Genomic DNA, 16301 nt, shown 5'->3' with positions numbered 1-16301 from the left:
TTTCCACTTGTTTTGTGCTCACTTGCTGATTGAGCCTAATGTGTGGAGCTGGTTCTCTGCTGAGGCTCAGGAGCATCGGGGAAGACCTTCTTCCCAGGGAAACTTGAGAGTCTCCAGCCCATGTTTTGGTCCCAGAAGCAGGCCCATCATGAGGCAGGGAGTTTCTGGCATTCCAGGGCAGTGGTGGTGGTGCGTGTCTTATGGTGGGCTGAGGGGAGGATGGGAACCAAGGCAAGCTTTACTTTCTTGCCTTTCCTCTCCACCCCCTTCTTCTGGGTGCTGGTGATGCTTTTGGCCAGACTGTCCCCTTAGGCAGCTTACAGTAGGCCAACAGCTGGTAAATTGGAGATGATTGGACAAAGAGAGTGGAGTCTCAGGCCCGTCATGGCAGGTGCACCACCACAGCTCCTGGGCTAGGAAATGTCCTTCCCTGCCACTCCCCAGGAGGATGATAACCATGTGACAGAAGACTTTACATGAGCATGATCTGGGATCTGCACTGAGAAAGCTTATTTGATTTGAGAAATGAAGAAGCCAGGCCAGGATACACACAGAGGCCAAGGCCTTCGCCCTCAGCTTCTCTATCTACTGACCAGAGGGTCAGAAATTGTGCCAGAAACTCAAGTGGCTGAGTGCCCCATGTCTTCTGCCAAAGGTCTCAACTGCAGAGGTGGAACATCGACCACATCCTCCTTCACCTGGATACAGGCATGAGGAGCTCCATTGTGCAACTGCAGTCTTCATGTGACTATGAAAGCTGCAAGGACACCTTGCTGCTGGCCTCATGTTTTGCATCCTCCTACCTGGCCCAGCTCTTCCCTCTTTTAGTGTGTTGTGACACTTATCTATGCTCTAAACTCTCTCTTCTGGTTTCTGTTCAATTTGATGACTTGGGTACCCACACTGTAAGCTGACATGACTGATTAAGGGCACAGCCCTGTTTCTGTAAGACACTGTTTACCTGCAAAGTTTGGGGACTGTAGCTTGCAATAGTTGCACAGCCTCCCCAGCAGCTATTTGTACATCAGCAATGGTGTGACAATGTAGACAAGTTCTTAAAGCCATAGTGGCACAAACCAGCAGTTTGGGGGTGCGGATGCTGCTCTGCATTTCTACAAGCATATTTTTGCCATGGTGTTTAAAAGAGCCATTCCCCTATGCAGTTTTGACATGTAAGCCCTTGACCTTTTCCTTCCTGGCTTCTATGGAGGTGGCACCTGCCATTTCTTTGTATTCCAGGCACATCTCACTCCATCATGAGAAAGCATAATATCTTTTAAATCACACAAATATACATATTATCTGTTAAATCACGCATTTGTTTTAGCACAGGGGAATGTCTTGTGGGAGAACGAGCAGTGTCTGTTTTTGGAAACCTGGCACAGGGCTGGCTTGATGCAAGGAAGAGCTGAGATGTAATGCTGGTTTGCTTTGTAGAGGTGCACTCAGCCAGCATCCTATTTGCTTTGTAGTTCCTGAAGAAAAATCAGGCATGCACAATGGGCGTTTCTTTCACCGGTGCTAAGATACTCAAATGAAAAGTCAGCCTGGAAATTTACTCACTTCAAAGAAACACCAGCCTAAAATGCGCTCATGAGGAGCTTAAAAGTTAGTCAGCTTAATTAACATTTTGGCAGCTAAGTGCTAGCATGCCAGTTTGCAGGGACGATGGCTAGAGACTAAGACATTAAGCACCATGGTTGTGATCTGATGTACATGCCCGACCTGCACTTCCACCCATTTGCTCAGCCTGTAGTGCTCATTAGGATGTTCTGAGGTGCTGCTTGAACATCACTTGCAGCCAGTTTCACAGGTGCTTTGTCCCCTTCATGCCCCATCCTCACAGAGCTGCCACCAGCCCCAGCTAGCATCCCAGTGCTCAGTATGAGCAAGTTCTTCATGCAGGGGACGAGGTCTTTTCTCACCTCAGCCGTGCCTCAGCTTCTGGCTGCTGATGCTTCAGACACCTGGTTTCTGTTACTCCTGCTGCATCGTGCTATTTCTCCAGGCGGGGTGGTTACAAAGCACTGGGCTCATCAGGCTGCAAGCTGACCTGCTGTTTTTCCCTGGCCAGCTCTTGTCCTTCTCAGCTGTATTCCTGTTGCTTGCTTTTCAGTTCAGGTTTACGTGGAGCCTTTTATTATTATTATTCTTTTTGTGCTGCAAAGCTCCTGGTGCTTTAACAATCTTTTGTGGGTGTAATTAATTCTTTACCTCCCTCTTCTTAGCTGTCATGTCTTCCAACCCCTGGTGACCAGGCAGCACTCTCGTGCATGCCGACACCACATGTAGCTTTTCTGAGAAGCTGAGGTTTCCCTTGGTTGCTGGAAGGCAGAGAGGCTGCTTCCCCTGTGCTCTGCAGACCTTTCCTTGGCAGGACAAGGGAGAAAGAAGAGCTAAGCTATTCCTGTGCCCACGGGGTGCCCTGCAGGGACCAGGTGAGAGGAGCTATGTCCTCTTCTCTGCAGCACAGCTCTTCTAGAATGCACTGGACACAGTCCTCTCTGTGCTCCTTCCTGCCCAGCATATAATTTTCCCAAATAGATACAATACAGTTCTTAATGGCTAATTCTTATTCTGAGAATACTTTCCAGCTCCTCGTTGGAAAGACGATTAATACTGCATTGCCCAGCCAGTCACACTATCCCCAGCGGAGCTATAAATAAATACCACCCCGCAGTTGCACACAGCAAGCCCTATTTTATTATTTTCCATTCATAATACAAAACATGAGAAGTGACTGCCTTTTAGAGAAGACAGGCTGAGTAGCAGCAACCGTTTGGTGGGCACCCTGCTTTGTCATCCTCCAGCATCTGGGGGCAAAGAAATCCTGCACCTGTTTTTCTGTCAGTTACACAGATCTCTAGTTCTGATGCTTATTTGCCCATCCAGTTGGCTGGGACACATGTTTCAGTTTGTAATACGCTTTCTACTGCCCTAGGCAGAAAGTCCTTTCCTCTTTCAAATGTGGTGAAAACCCTCCACCAAGACTTGCTTTGTTCTGTGGGAAATGGGTTTTGTAGCCAAAATGCAAACAACTATTATGGTTGCCATGGTATCTTCATTTCTTATGAAACAGAGGTCCCTTCCAACGTTGGGTAAGCAGTTTTGGTTAAAAAAAAAAAAGGGTGAAAGGATTTAAGAAATATCCAATTTTAGATATTAAAAATGTCAAGGGAGAACTGGAGCCTTTCACAGGAATAGTTTCCACTGTCATTTTATTGATTTATTTAGAATTTGGAGGTTTCATCAAAGAAAAAAAATCATGAGAACTATTAAACCCCAAGCTATAGAGATTCCAACCCAAAAGTAATTTTCAGCTGGCTTTATGAGTGACCCTGAGCTCTGCAGCGGTGAGTCACTGGGGAAGCAAGTGCATCAGAGGAGGGAAACAGGAGAGGGAAGGGGCTGGTGCCCGACCCAGGTGCTACTGCTGCCAGGGGGCAAGGGGCAGTGGTGCTGAGGGAGGGTGAGCAGACGCAGATCCCTGGGGAATGGCAGGGACACCAGCACTGCCTGCCAGAGAGTGGCCCTAGGGAAAGAAAGGGCAGCTGCGTACTGTGCATGCCCTGAAGGTGCTGGCCCCTCTGTGGAACTGCAGAGCCCTGCAAGCAAAAAGCATGTTTTCTTCTCTGACTGTCAGCTTGTGTCTCAGGGACTTGGGAAATGTTCTCATTGCTGTTACATGAACACTTCCAATTAACGGGTTTTGTTTTCATCCAGCTGCTAGCTTTGTGAAGCATATTAGGGAAAAATATCTGCTATTCCTGTATAATTCACCAAAGCCTAGCTTTCATCAAATACAGTATATAATGGATTTGCAGGAACACTCCATGCTCTTGGTTTCTGCATGATTTGTTGGAAAAAAAATTCAAGGCTCTTAATAAGACATTCCTTGCTATGTTTAGTTTACAAAAGCCTATGCATCCCTAAAGATGACTCCCCGCCATTCCCTTGCATACAAATTGGTCTATGTTCCTCTTGTGTAACACCTCCTCCAGCTCACTAACATGCTTGCTTCATGGTCTCCTCTAAGTACTAAATGGGTGTCAGTAAAGACATGCTTTCCTAGATTTCAGCTCATGGTAAGTCCTTGTTGGACTGCAGTCTTCACAGTTTCATTGTGTAATTCAAACACAGATCTAATTAAAAATTTGCTGAGGAAATAAATTAGAGTGAAGATAAACATTTACAAAAAGAAAATAAGAGTGTTAGCTTTAACTTGTCAGGTTTTGGATGGTGGTCATACAATTATTTCATAGAATCATAGAATTATCATGGTTGGAAAAGACCACTAGTTCAACCATCAGATTACCCCACCATGCCTGCTAACCACATCCCTCAGTGCCACCTCAGTGCACCCCAGAACACCTCTGGGGACAGTGACTCCACCACCGCCATGGGCAGTCTGTGCCAGTGCATCATCACTCTTTCTGAGAAGACATTTTTCCTAATATCCAATCTGAACACACCCTGAATTGTTAAATCCTTGCACGGAGTTCTCTCTTGCTAGCTTTTAGTGGGAAACGATCATTTTTTATACAGAAGGCCAGGTAAATTGTAAAGCAGAAATGAACAAAACCAGGATACTTTAGAAAAACTCAAGAAAATAGGGTTATAGTGAAACAGCTTGAAGACCCAGCAATAGTAATTTAAGCAGCTCAATGGCCCCCTATTCTGAGACTGGGTGTGGGCTGAAGGTTGTCAGTTTCATACCCCTGTTGTTCAGAATTCATGGGTATGTCTCTCCTGACTCATAGCACTGGGTTAAAACTTGGGTTTGGGCAGGAAGAGAATTTCTCTCCTAAGTGCTGACTCTCCTCTGTTTCACCTCTCTTTGTTGGGGAATGCCCCGGTATCCCCAATGGGTTGCCCTACCGGTACTCGCATGGGGAACGCACGATCAACTCAATATGAGATGCGTCCAATTTTATTGTAGCAACACACCATCTTATGTAGCATATATGCTTCCAGGGATACAGAGTCCAGGGATACAAGCTCTATGCAACGCGCACGCTAACAATATTGTTACCCGAGTAATCTCCATATATGGGATATGTTGTTAACTACAGCACTATGGATACAGAATACTATGGATATGCTGGAATATACTAGAACACACTGGAAACACCACATTCCACGTATCTAGGGATTACATCATTACATCATAAATCATTAGTAAATCAGTAGCTACGTGCTGCCGAGCAACCTGCTTCTCAACACCTAAGTGCTGACTCTCCTCTGTTTCACCTCTCTTCACCGCAGCATCACAAAGCATCCCAGATTTAGGCACTGGTGCAGGCCCAGATGTTTTTTCTCCAGACTGCATTTAAACTTAAAACATTAAGTGCAGTAGAGGCAAATTTTGGGCCTGCTGTATTTTCAAAGGCAGACAGGGAGGACTCAGTTGGAAAGCTCCTCTCAGCAGTGGGCCCAAGAACCCAACAGTGCTCCAGGTGACACTTCGTTTGTTTTTGGAGCCCTTTTGACATACCCAAGGCTCATTAGGCTAAGTTCTCCCCCAGAACAAGATGCTGGCAGGTGTCACCTCTGGAAACAGGTGTCATGTGGGTGTCTCACACTCTTGCTGTTGAAGGTAATGTGTCCTTCCTTCTTTGGAGGCTGGGGCAAGGATAGGTGTCATCTTGTGTCTGAAGATGCTGATTTAATTCAGATGGGAAAAGAATCTGGAGAGGGGCTGAGCTGAGCACTTTTGCCAGTAGCAGCTTTTTGTGTAACAAGAGCATGACTGACATGTGCACAGGTATTTAGAGCAAAAGTGAGAAATATTTTTCTCTTGTACTACATACAGTCTGGTGTCATGTGGCGGTACTCGTATTTTATTGCTGATGTTATTCAGAAGACTGGACATAGGCCAGGGTGTTCAGCAACCTGCGTATGTTACCTGACTTTGATACTGGATGCAATATATCCCTGAATACATCATTCATTTTTTATTGTTTTCTTCTTCACCTTCCATCTGGCCCATGTATTTGTTGCAGAAATAGGTAAGTGCATATTGAATGGTAGATCTTACTCCCTATTCAACCTACTATATGCTATTACAATTCCAGTGTTGGCTTCCACATTTCAACTATAGAGTACTGCAGTATTTATCCTCAGCTGTAGGAAGTAAGGTAATTAAAAAAAATATTTTTCCCCCCTGCAAACCTGCGTATTGCAGGTGCAATAGGTTTTCTTAATCATTCAAAATCACTGGACATTTGGTGCACCTGGCCAGTTTGTTTTTTAAATGAAGATTTGGATCAAATAACATATTAGGAACAAAAGACCTTTTCTTTCTGTATCTTTTTTAAAAAACTGATTATCTCCCTTGATATTACATTTTAAGAATTTAAAAGCAAAACTGCTCAGTCTGGAGGACCATAGCTTTGTATTTGATCTCAGACCATGCATTATTGATTTCTGGTATGTGAAAAATATCTAAAATGTCTGTGATAAAAATGTAAAGAATAAAAATACTTTCACTGCTTTTGAAATTAAAATCAATTTTATGTGCACTATGTTGCAGGGAGTTGAAATTTGTTAAGTAGGTTAAGTAGTGGGAGGAATATTACAGAAAAATGATTTCATTTCATTGTAAAATGAATCAGTAAAAATACAGTATCATTAGTATAGAAACAAAATAAATTTTGCAATTAAATGCCAACATACGCTAATACAGTGTTACTCTAAGGGCTGAGAAAAAGCAAAGTATGACCCTCAACAACCATGTCCTGTAATCTCCTTATAGTAACTCTTGCTTTATTTGAAGGAACACAGGTTGCATCTCAGGTAAGAGTGACAATAATCTCAGCCTTTAATTCCCAATCAGAGTGTCATTTTACAGCCTTACTCCCACCTGAATGATGACAGTGCCAGGCATTGATGGTGTGGAGTGGGCCAAGACCAACCTGCCATTCTGTGGCTAGAAAGGAACTGGTCACATCAGCATACCGGGCAGCAGCTCCATGGGTGGTATCTACCTACACATGGGTAGCACATCGCTCTCAGAGCAGTATCCATGTCATGGTTTTCTGCTCATAAAGCCTGGCCATTCTGGACCCCCAGCTTCCTGGGAGAGCAGCACTTCTCCCCAGTGTGCCTGTGGATGTATGGGGTCTGCGAGATTCGTTCTGTCTGTTCTTACTCTGGTAAAGTTTGCATTTCTAAAAGGAGCTGGGATTTTTTTTCTGGCTTGTTTGTTTCCTTGGGAGCAACCCTGCTCTTCTTATTTTTCCCATGAGCAGTTTTAGTTGTTTTTCCAGTTGCACAATGTAGGATATTGCCCCTTCATCCCAGCCTTTTCTAAACAGAGTTGTCTGTTCCTAGGGGAACCAATCTTCTCATTATCTGAGCAATGCAACTTTCTAGCACACAGAAGTGCCTATTTCCCTCCTCCTCTTCTTCTTTCTCCTCCTCCTCCTCCTCTTCCCACCCTCAAAGTGCCATTTCATGCACATTCATGTTCAAGTTTCTCCTTATTTTCATTACGTAATGGAGACAAAACAACTCTCACCCTCTTCACTTTGCAGGTTCCCACCGGTGGGACTGGTAATAACTGGATAGCTTTGATTCACCTTTGGTTATAGGCAGTCTTCTCCCAGACCAAAGAGAAGTAGACACTGACTTGAAGCTTCTTTTACTTGCTGCCTTGTTCCTAGGTTCTGCTGCCAGCTCTGCTATGTGTCCTGGTGCAAGAGAAATTGCGCTCTCCTGATTTTCCACTTTCACCACATTTGTTGGCTCTCTCTCTCCCTCTTATGGGTACAGGGAGCAGCCTGTTTCAGGGACAGCTGAGCTTTCTCTGGAGTGCATCCTTACCCTTGGTACTAAAAGAGCCATCCTCATTATTGTACTGCTTGTAGGGAGTTTTGATACGTAGTCTGCTGGAAGATACCTAATAGAAAAGATTCAGTTAGCAGTGGGTAAACACTTACTCCCTTGCCCTTGTGGTGACTATCTCTTCCTCCCATCTCAGTACAAATGCTGTAAGATAAATACAAACTTAATGTGATCCAGTTAATTTTTCCCCATTGTTTTCCTTCTGTAAGGAGAGTAAAGCATATACGTTTTGTGCAGCGATGCTGCTCCAGCTTCTGAGCTTGCTCAGTCATTTTGAGAGCCCTTGCAATATTCAAGGAGATCCAAGGACAGCCCTGTTTTTCCTAGGGATGCTGAATGTTTTGACTGGATTTGTATGACACCTGGTTCCCTGGTTCCTGAAGTGAAATATTATTACTCTTCCTTTAGTATTTTTTAATTTGATTTTTTTTTTCCCAGAAATAAATTCAACCTTCCTCCCTCTTGCCTGATCCCACCAGTACAAGCCACTCTTACCAGATCTGTAGTAGTAGTAGGTAGGAAGTTTTGTTGTATTTGGCCAAGGAAAAAGGGGGCTGTTTTGCACAGAATGATTTTGTGGTGGTTGCTCTTCCCACAGGGAGGGTGAGAGCTGCAGCTGTGTTTATTTTATGAGTGACACACTCTGAGAAGGATGCTCCAATTGCTCCCTGCCAGTGCATGCTCAGGAAACGTCAGCACTGAAGATCCTGGCTGCTGGGAGCAGAGTGGCTTCTCCTTGCTCCTTTGGGAGATCAGGGAACATTCCCCCAGTTCTTGACTTGGTTCTTTAGACTTGCTGTTTCACAAACTGATCCCTTTCCCTCTGCCCCAGTCCTCTTTTGTGTGCATCCGCTGTATCAGTTTTGCATCATTTCTCTTGACAGAAGGCTTAGGTTGTCTCAGACTTCTTCAATTTCAAGATTTGTTTAAGAGGCTCTCCTTCCTGTCCTCTCCGAATCCTTCAGCAAGGCAAGGAACCTGAGATCCAACAGTCATGTTATGCTGGTGTGTGCTGAGGATTAGCCTAACCATTCACTGCAGCTGGTAGGAACTCACAGTTTTTTTTCCCACTTGACAGCATCTGTGGTCATGCAAGCTTTGCTATGGCTTTGAGGTGAGAGTGGTTTTCCTCTGACAAAGCAAGTTACTTGAGAACAGTTTCAATGATCAGCTTCAGTATTCAGCTGTTTCCACTGTACAGCTGTCCAAAAAAACAGAGGAGCAATAAAAATTCAGTATGTCTGCAGTTTTGCACTCCTGTGTGTATAATTAACTATGCTGCATCCTGTTTTTTCGGCTCCCAGAAGCAGCTGAGAGAAAGAAGCCATTGGACTGCAAAGGTAAGATAAAGAAAATCAAAGGATTTATACTTACAGGTAAATAGGTTTCCATGAAACTCTATTTTCCTTGGCTTAAAGCAGTTAGCTTTCCTCAGCTTTGGGAGTTTGTGACTGTGTAAAATAACAAGATCATACATAGATTAGCATAATAGCAATTGCAACAATAGTGTTTTTTTAATAGATCATTTAGTAGTGCTTTGATGTTTTTAACAATCTCTAATGGCGCAGCATTAGAAGTCATTCCCTAAGTGCTCAGAAGTGAGGCCTAAAAAAGAAAAGAAAAGTGGCTGTCATTATAGAAAAGGCACCTATTGATCCCTGTCACAGAACTGGGATGCTATCTCACCCTCTGGTTCTGAATAAATAATGGCCTTTGACATAATGCAGCTCTGGACAGGTTAGAAATAGCAGCTAACCCATAAGAAAGGCTGAGATCTAGCCGAGCCTCTCAGCTAAAATAAAGTGGAGAACTGCAAGGGTGGGGTCACCTTCTAATTCTCTTTCTGCCAGCTGACTAGAATGATGCTCATTTGAAAAATGGCCTGAGAGATTTCTGCTGAAGAAGTACTTGTAACAGGAAAAAAAGGGATGTGAGACCACATGGAAGTTCCTAAACAAGTGGGGCCCAGCAGGTACACCCAAGGCCCTGAGGCTGCCTTTACCACGGTGTGACACCAGTGACAGGATGGGGCCTCACTCTGCGTTCTGTTCTCTGCTGAATGCCCCCACCTAAGGCTGGCTGGTCAGTCCAGGCCTCACAGCCTTGCTTGGAAGTTTCCACAGGAGCCATCTGCAGGCAGCATGCTGCTCCTTTCTGTGTGTGGCGTGAGGTCCCATGGCTTCTGGTGGGAGTGGGCCACATCAGCACAGCATGCATTCAAGATAATTAGACCTTACTAAAAATACCTCTTTGAGGCCAGGGGATTACTGACACTGCAAGAGCTGTTCCTGCTTCTGCAGCTGACTAGGTCCAAACAGGCCAGCTGTCATGGTGTGATACTCCTTTGTGGGACACCCTACAAGGGCTGAGTAACCCCTGGAAAGGTGGTTTGTGTGGTGGTAAGTGTCACCTACTAGGCAAGCTTCAACACAGCTTCAGATTGTTAAATACTGCAGCCTGCTTTTTCAAGTCACAGCCAGTATTTTCATTTTATTCTCACCCGTGTTCCAGATCTCCAGGTGCTCTCATAGTCCCAGCTAAAATCCTTTTGGCCTCCTACTATGAGCTCTGGTCCCTGATGTTTTTTCCCTGACACCGGCTCATAGTTGAGCTGTCCTATTTGCCAGTAGTGGCATCTGATGGGGCATGGCAGTTCATACTCTTCCCTTTGGAAGCCAAATTAGTGCTTTTTCTTATTATAATTAGATCACTGTGAGAAGAGTCTCTAAAACTATCATACAATGCAACAGGCCCTTTCCTGAAGCCACTCAAACAGGATCTGGGTGCTGGTCAGAACCACCTCTCACTGCTTTACTCTGGCTGCACCACTTGCATTTCCATCCCAGGACACAGCCACTGCCAATGCAGAATCTGCAAGAGCTGTGCTGAGAAATTAATCACAGTTGGCTTGTTCCAGAACCGGGAATGTTGTACATGCAGAGATGCTAAGGTACAGAAATGTGGATTTAGTAAAACCCAGCTGCTAGCAGTGGGATCTTGGGAGCGTGAGGTTTAGCAATGAGTCAACATGGCAGTTTGCAAGAAAAGCAGAAATACATGGTTATGATTTTTAATTACTTACTGTTCTTTAATTACTTACTGCTCTCTCAAAGATGTAGCAGTGGCCTTTCATTATGTACTTGGGCATGAACTTTCATGGATAGTTTCCACTGTCCTTACAGAACTGAGAGCCAAGCTCAAAATCAACTGAGAGTTCAGATGAGTTACATCAAACCAGTCATAAGGCTCAATGTGGAATCCTCTAAGAACATGAATTTTCTATACTAGGAAGTTTAAAATCTAGATTTAAAAATTATATATACATATTTTATACCAGTTTCATCACAAAAATGTGCCTCCACAGGAGCAATCAAAGCCTTGGGAGATATATCTGTAAGTCAATGTTGGGAATCATTTAAAGAAAAAAACCTCCAAATGTGGTATTTATATCTTCACAGACTATCTTTAGGTGCCATTTGTCATGTTCTTGCACAGTGTCTCCCAAAACTCCTCTTTCTGAAACATCAATATTCCACACCTCGTTCTCAAACTTTGGGAAAACACTTAAAGCTTCTAAAATCATTTTCATTCATTTCATAGAGCAATAACATCAATGCCAGTAAAATTAAGTTGAGCCATCTTGTGCTTCCTCAAAAACACTTTAAGTACAGCTCTTTCATATCAACTGCAAAAAGCTTGCAAAGACAGTAGGGTGCCAGTCTTACTGTTCTTTGTGAGATGAGCAGAGGATTGCACCATACTCAGGATTTGCTACATAAATCATGTCCATATGCATCACAGTATCTCTGTGGGGTGGCAGAGTGAGGACAAAGCAAGAGAGGGTAATGGAAAGTCTGAAAAAAATGTAGGGCTGATACTGAGTCTGGGGATGGAGACACAGAGGGGAAATGACAGATGTAAAGAAGGTGCTGCAGCTATGTATGTAGGTAAGAAATACCTCCTAATTATTTCCATAGAAACTACAACAGATACAAAGAGCATAATATCACTATTTGATAGAGCAAATTCTCAGCTAAAAAACACAATTTTTCAACGTAGTCACAACCGTTAGCTCTGCGTTTTTATCAGCAATAAAAAAGAGCCTGCATGCCACACTCACAAAAATCTGCACCAGAAAAAGTCAAAAGGGGCTAAATTCCTACTGTACAATGAGTGTGGTAGGACAGTTCAGCCAAGACTGGTATGTACTCTGTGGTCTTCAAACTGGTATGAGGCCTGGTGTTACCATGCTGCAAGAGAAAAGTTGTCTTCTCTGACCTGACTTTGGACACTGGGCCTTCTGCTTAGCCAGCACTGCGATGCAGTGGTCAGAGCTAATCGTTTGTCCAGGTTCCAGGAAATCCAGAATGATCATCCCTTTCCTAACCCAAAAGACAGTGCACATCACTGTACTGACTGAGGGCTGTGTCTTGAATATTTTCTTTGATAGAGAATTCACATGTCACCACTCCATGGTCTGCCATTTTGACTCCAGCCCATAGTGGTGACACCACATCTCTTCACTGGTAATGATGCGATCCAGGAAACTGTCACCTTCAGACTCATATTGGTCCAATAGGTCCTAGCAAGCTTGCATACCGTGTTCTTTCTGTTCCTGTATGACCATTTATGGGACCTGCTTTGCGCGAACTTTGCAATATTCCAGTGTTGCCACCACTGTTTCCAATGCACTGAAACTGATAGTCAGCTCCACACAAACTTCCCTGGTTGCAATCCTCTGATTTCTGCAGATGAGCTGATTGAGACACATTTCATTTTGTGGTGTGACAGCTCTGCATGGACATTTGGAATGTAGCTTGTCTTTCACATCACTGTTACCACTAGTGAAATGCATCACCCACCACGCTACTGTGCTCACATTCACTGGTTGGTCTCCGTAAACATTCAGCAAGTGTCAGTGAATGTCAGTGGGTGCCACTGTTTTTTTGCATGGAGGAATTCAATGACACAACTTTGCTTCTTATGCACATCCATGTCAGATGCCATTCTATCACACTGCCCTTCTGCTACCATCAGTCACACAGCAACAACATGTAATGGGATACTGATGGGAAGGTTCACTCTCTACTGCCATACCACCAACATCTGTCTCTATTGGTGTGGGCCGACACAATAAAATAGGAGGTATTACTTTTGGAGCAGACCTTGTCTGTGTCAAGGGAGGATGTGCCTTTTTGTGAGTGAGGGGAGAAAAACAGAAAAGCACATGCAATAACTCTGAGTGCCAAGCTTGTTCTTGCTAGTGAGTATGAGAGGAAAGAACAAAGCAAATTCAAGAACCATCCAGCACTGGAGATCAGCATGAGAGAGGGAATAGTTAAGATTGTGAGATGAACTAAATAAAAGGTGCTTGTGGGCCTAGAAAGCTGTGAATCCAGGATGGTTTGTGTAAGAGTCTTTCTATACATCAGTGATAGAGGGCTACAGATGAAGATAAAATAAGATATCAAATGGATGAGGGAGGGGGCAGTGGAGGGGTAGACAGACAACTCTGCAAGTGAGTTGTTGAAGGCCAGGGTGAGATTTCATATCTGTCTGGACAAAGTCAGTGTGAAGGAAATAAGGCCAATATGTTCCTACGCGAGAGCACTGAAGTTTATAACACAGGAGAGATAAAAGTATTCCAGTAATTTCTATCTTCTGTGCTAGGAAGAAACAGCATGAGGTGCTTACTACTGTGTTGGAAACCAAGGATAAATCCACTGTGATTTTCAGTCAGCATTCTAAGTAGTTTGTTCCTATATTCCTTAAAGAAAGAAGGAACTCCTCCTCCCTCACTGAATAAGAAAGTCTTTTATTGATAGAATTGAAAAATTCTATTAAAATGCTACAAACACTGAGGGAATATAAAAAGGCTGGAGTGCATCTACCAGTAAGTAAAAAAGATGACCCCCAAATTATAGACCAGATGACCTAACATCAGTCCTGAGCAAAAAAATACCCAAAAAAAACCCCCCAAAACAACAGAATTCCATTCATAAGGAAAGAAGAGGTGGAAATACAATCAGTGTAAGTCAACGTAGCTTTATACAAAATAGGACTTGTCAAACAGAATTGATTTCATTAGTTGAGACTATAAGTTAGGCTGATGAAGTGATGAAGGCAAATATGAACACAGAAGACTCTTTGTAATGATTCTGATTTTGTATCACTGTCTTTCTGATACAGAAACATAATACTATTGACAATGCAATATGTTACCAGTGAGGACTGGCTAGCTGGCACAAGGAAAGCTATCATAAATAAGGATCTGCCAGCCTTGCTATTGAATGTGTCCTGTATCTTTCTCAAGATATGGAACTACAAACATAACATAACATCTGGCACTACGGCTGCTGAAGCAGGGGCAAAAACTACTGTGCAAATGGAGCAATCAGGGTTATCCACTAAGGCATCTGGAGACCAATCAGTTGGTATTGTTGAGTGCAAGCTATGCATGTATGTATGGACATAACAGTGGCCTGTCCTGAAGTGGATGGGTTTGCAGCCTGCAAATAGTTTGGGGATCAGAGTGGATAAAACAGCTGAAATAGGAGCATGCAGTTGATGCCACAGCAGGCAGATCTAATGCTTTGTATGGAAATATGCACAACTGAGAAAGGAATAAAAACAGAAACGTGACACTGAAAGTTCAGTACAGAAATACAGCATTTGTCCATGACCACAGAAAATACGGCAGAAAGGAGATACTGATGTTGGAGACAGGTGAGTAGGGAAGGACAAATAAAATCTGCCTTGAAATGCAGAAAATGTACCTTTCCATTGTGACTGTGTTTTCAAATGTTGTTTGAATTAGCTGCAGGTAGGAATTTTAGGAAGTCTGAGCTCTGCTGAGTTGCTTTTTACAGGCTCTCATTCAGAAAGTGTGACCTTACTTGTTTATAGCATCATTTCTTCACCCAGAAAAATCATCAAACTTAATTGAAGTCCCTTTCATTCTGACTGCTGATTTCCAAAATGAACTTAGATCTGAACAACTTCACTTTAAGCATTAATTCAGATCATTGTGCTTGATAGTCCCTGCGCAGGCAAGCTTGGAAAGCATTCAAAAGATCTGATTTGTTCCCACCCCACGACTGACGTGATTACAGCACAGGTATCAGGCGGGTGATTTTGGTGTAGAACAGAAAGGTGTGCAGGGAGCTAACAGTTAGAAGTCAGATCAGAATTTAAAGCTAGAAGAGAGGCGTATTTTTAACCAGGTTGGAACAAAGCAGAGAAAAAAATGTCTCTGTCTCTGTGATGTGTATGAGCAAAGATGGGATGCCTCTCTGGAAGATGTGGTAAGTGTCTAAGTCATCTAGAGGGCTCAGTATGATGTTTAAGTGTGAAATACTAAACTGCATGAGATATGCAAGAGATCCTGAAACAGCATCAGACAATGTTTAGTGTTAAATGTGGTAGCTAAAGAGGAGATTACTGACCAGTCAAGCTTATAGGAAGCTGGAACAGTAGAAGTCCCAGTCAGAGGTGACATTGAAAGAGATGGCATAAAGGACAAAGCCACACTTTTCCTTCTGTTAGGCTGTTACTTCTACTCAGTCGCACCTTGATATATGGCTCAGAGATCCACCATAAGGTTTGGGTGTATTAACCTTCCAGGAGGGCTTCACTTTTACCTCATGTGCAACCTATTTGCTCACGCCTGTACCTTATCAATAACAGCAGGACTGCGGGAAGCCTTATCTGAAATATCACAAGAAATTTCCCAGTCCTCATACTCCCACAGTACCTGTCACGCTGCAATAGTCTAAGACTTACTAGTTTATGCAGAAGTCTGCTAAAGCATGCATGAATATTTTCTGGGATTACGCTGTCTCTCTAACACCTGCTCTGCTTTTTCAAGTGGACAGTGTTATTTCCATTTGGCATTCAACAGTATCCTGTTACAAAAGGGATATTAGGTATATGTTTGAAAATGTCCTTTTCTATTTTTTTTCCTGCAATTCTGAATAAGGACCTTTCAACTGGCTCACAAAATAAAGAACTAGCTTTAAACTGTCAGGAGTAATTCCCTCTGCTAACTAAACAAAATGCCAAGTAACTCTCTTTATTTTATTTTTTCTTCTTGTTATTCCCTTTGCTTTTGTCCCTTAGGTACCAGTGACTCAGAATTGAAGCTTATAAAATATGAAGAACATGCAAAGTCTCTCAGAGAATAAACAGTGTTATTTCCTGACAAAGCTGCACACTGACAATTATTGAGCAACAGCATGAAATGCAGAAGATATAGAAACCCTAAAAATGGAACTGACGTGATTGTGAGACGCCCACACAAACTAAGAGCACAAGAGATTCACAGGTAGTACTCAGTTAAACTCTCCTCAGCCTTGCTGCTCACCAATTACATTCCCAAAGGAAGGGAAATGGTTGTGGGTTTTTTTGGCAGAGGTTAATAACATCAGTTGGAGCTTATTGATACTAGAAGCCTATTG

The 16301-nt window shown here is 43.2% G+C and overlaps 1 long non-coding RNA gene across 3 annotated transcripts; it reads right to left on the bottom strand.

Moving 5' to 3' along the window:
• Positions 4952-9618, bottom strand: LOC110390326. Of its 3 annotated transcripts, XR_002433700.1 has the most exons (5): positions 9532-9618; positions 9220-9296; positions 8341-9046; positions 7825-7900; positions 4952-7691 (listed from the first exon to the last, which is right to left on the bottom strand). It is a non-coding gene; the product is annotated as an uncharacterized LOC110390326 (long non-coding RNA). The 3 variants fall into 3 exon arrangements; XR_002433699.1 differs by having other exon boundaries at positions 7825-9046; XR_002433698.1 differs by having other exon boundaries at positions 4952-7900.

Source organism: Numida meleagris, chromosome Z (genome assembly GCF_002078875.1).
Source record: "Numida meleagris isolate 19003 breed g44 Domestic line chromosome Z, NumMel1.0, whole genome shotgun sequence".
In the NCBI taxonomy this organism is placed as follows: domain Eukaryota; kingdom Metazoa; phylum Chordata; class Aves; order Galliformes; family Numididae; genus Numida; species Numida meleagris.
Note: the sequence above shows the minus strand (reverse complement) of the source record. Positions and strands in the feature narration are given on the sequence as shown.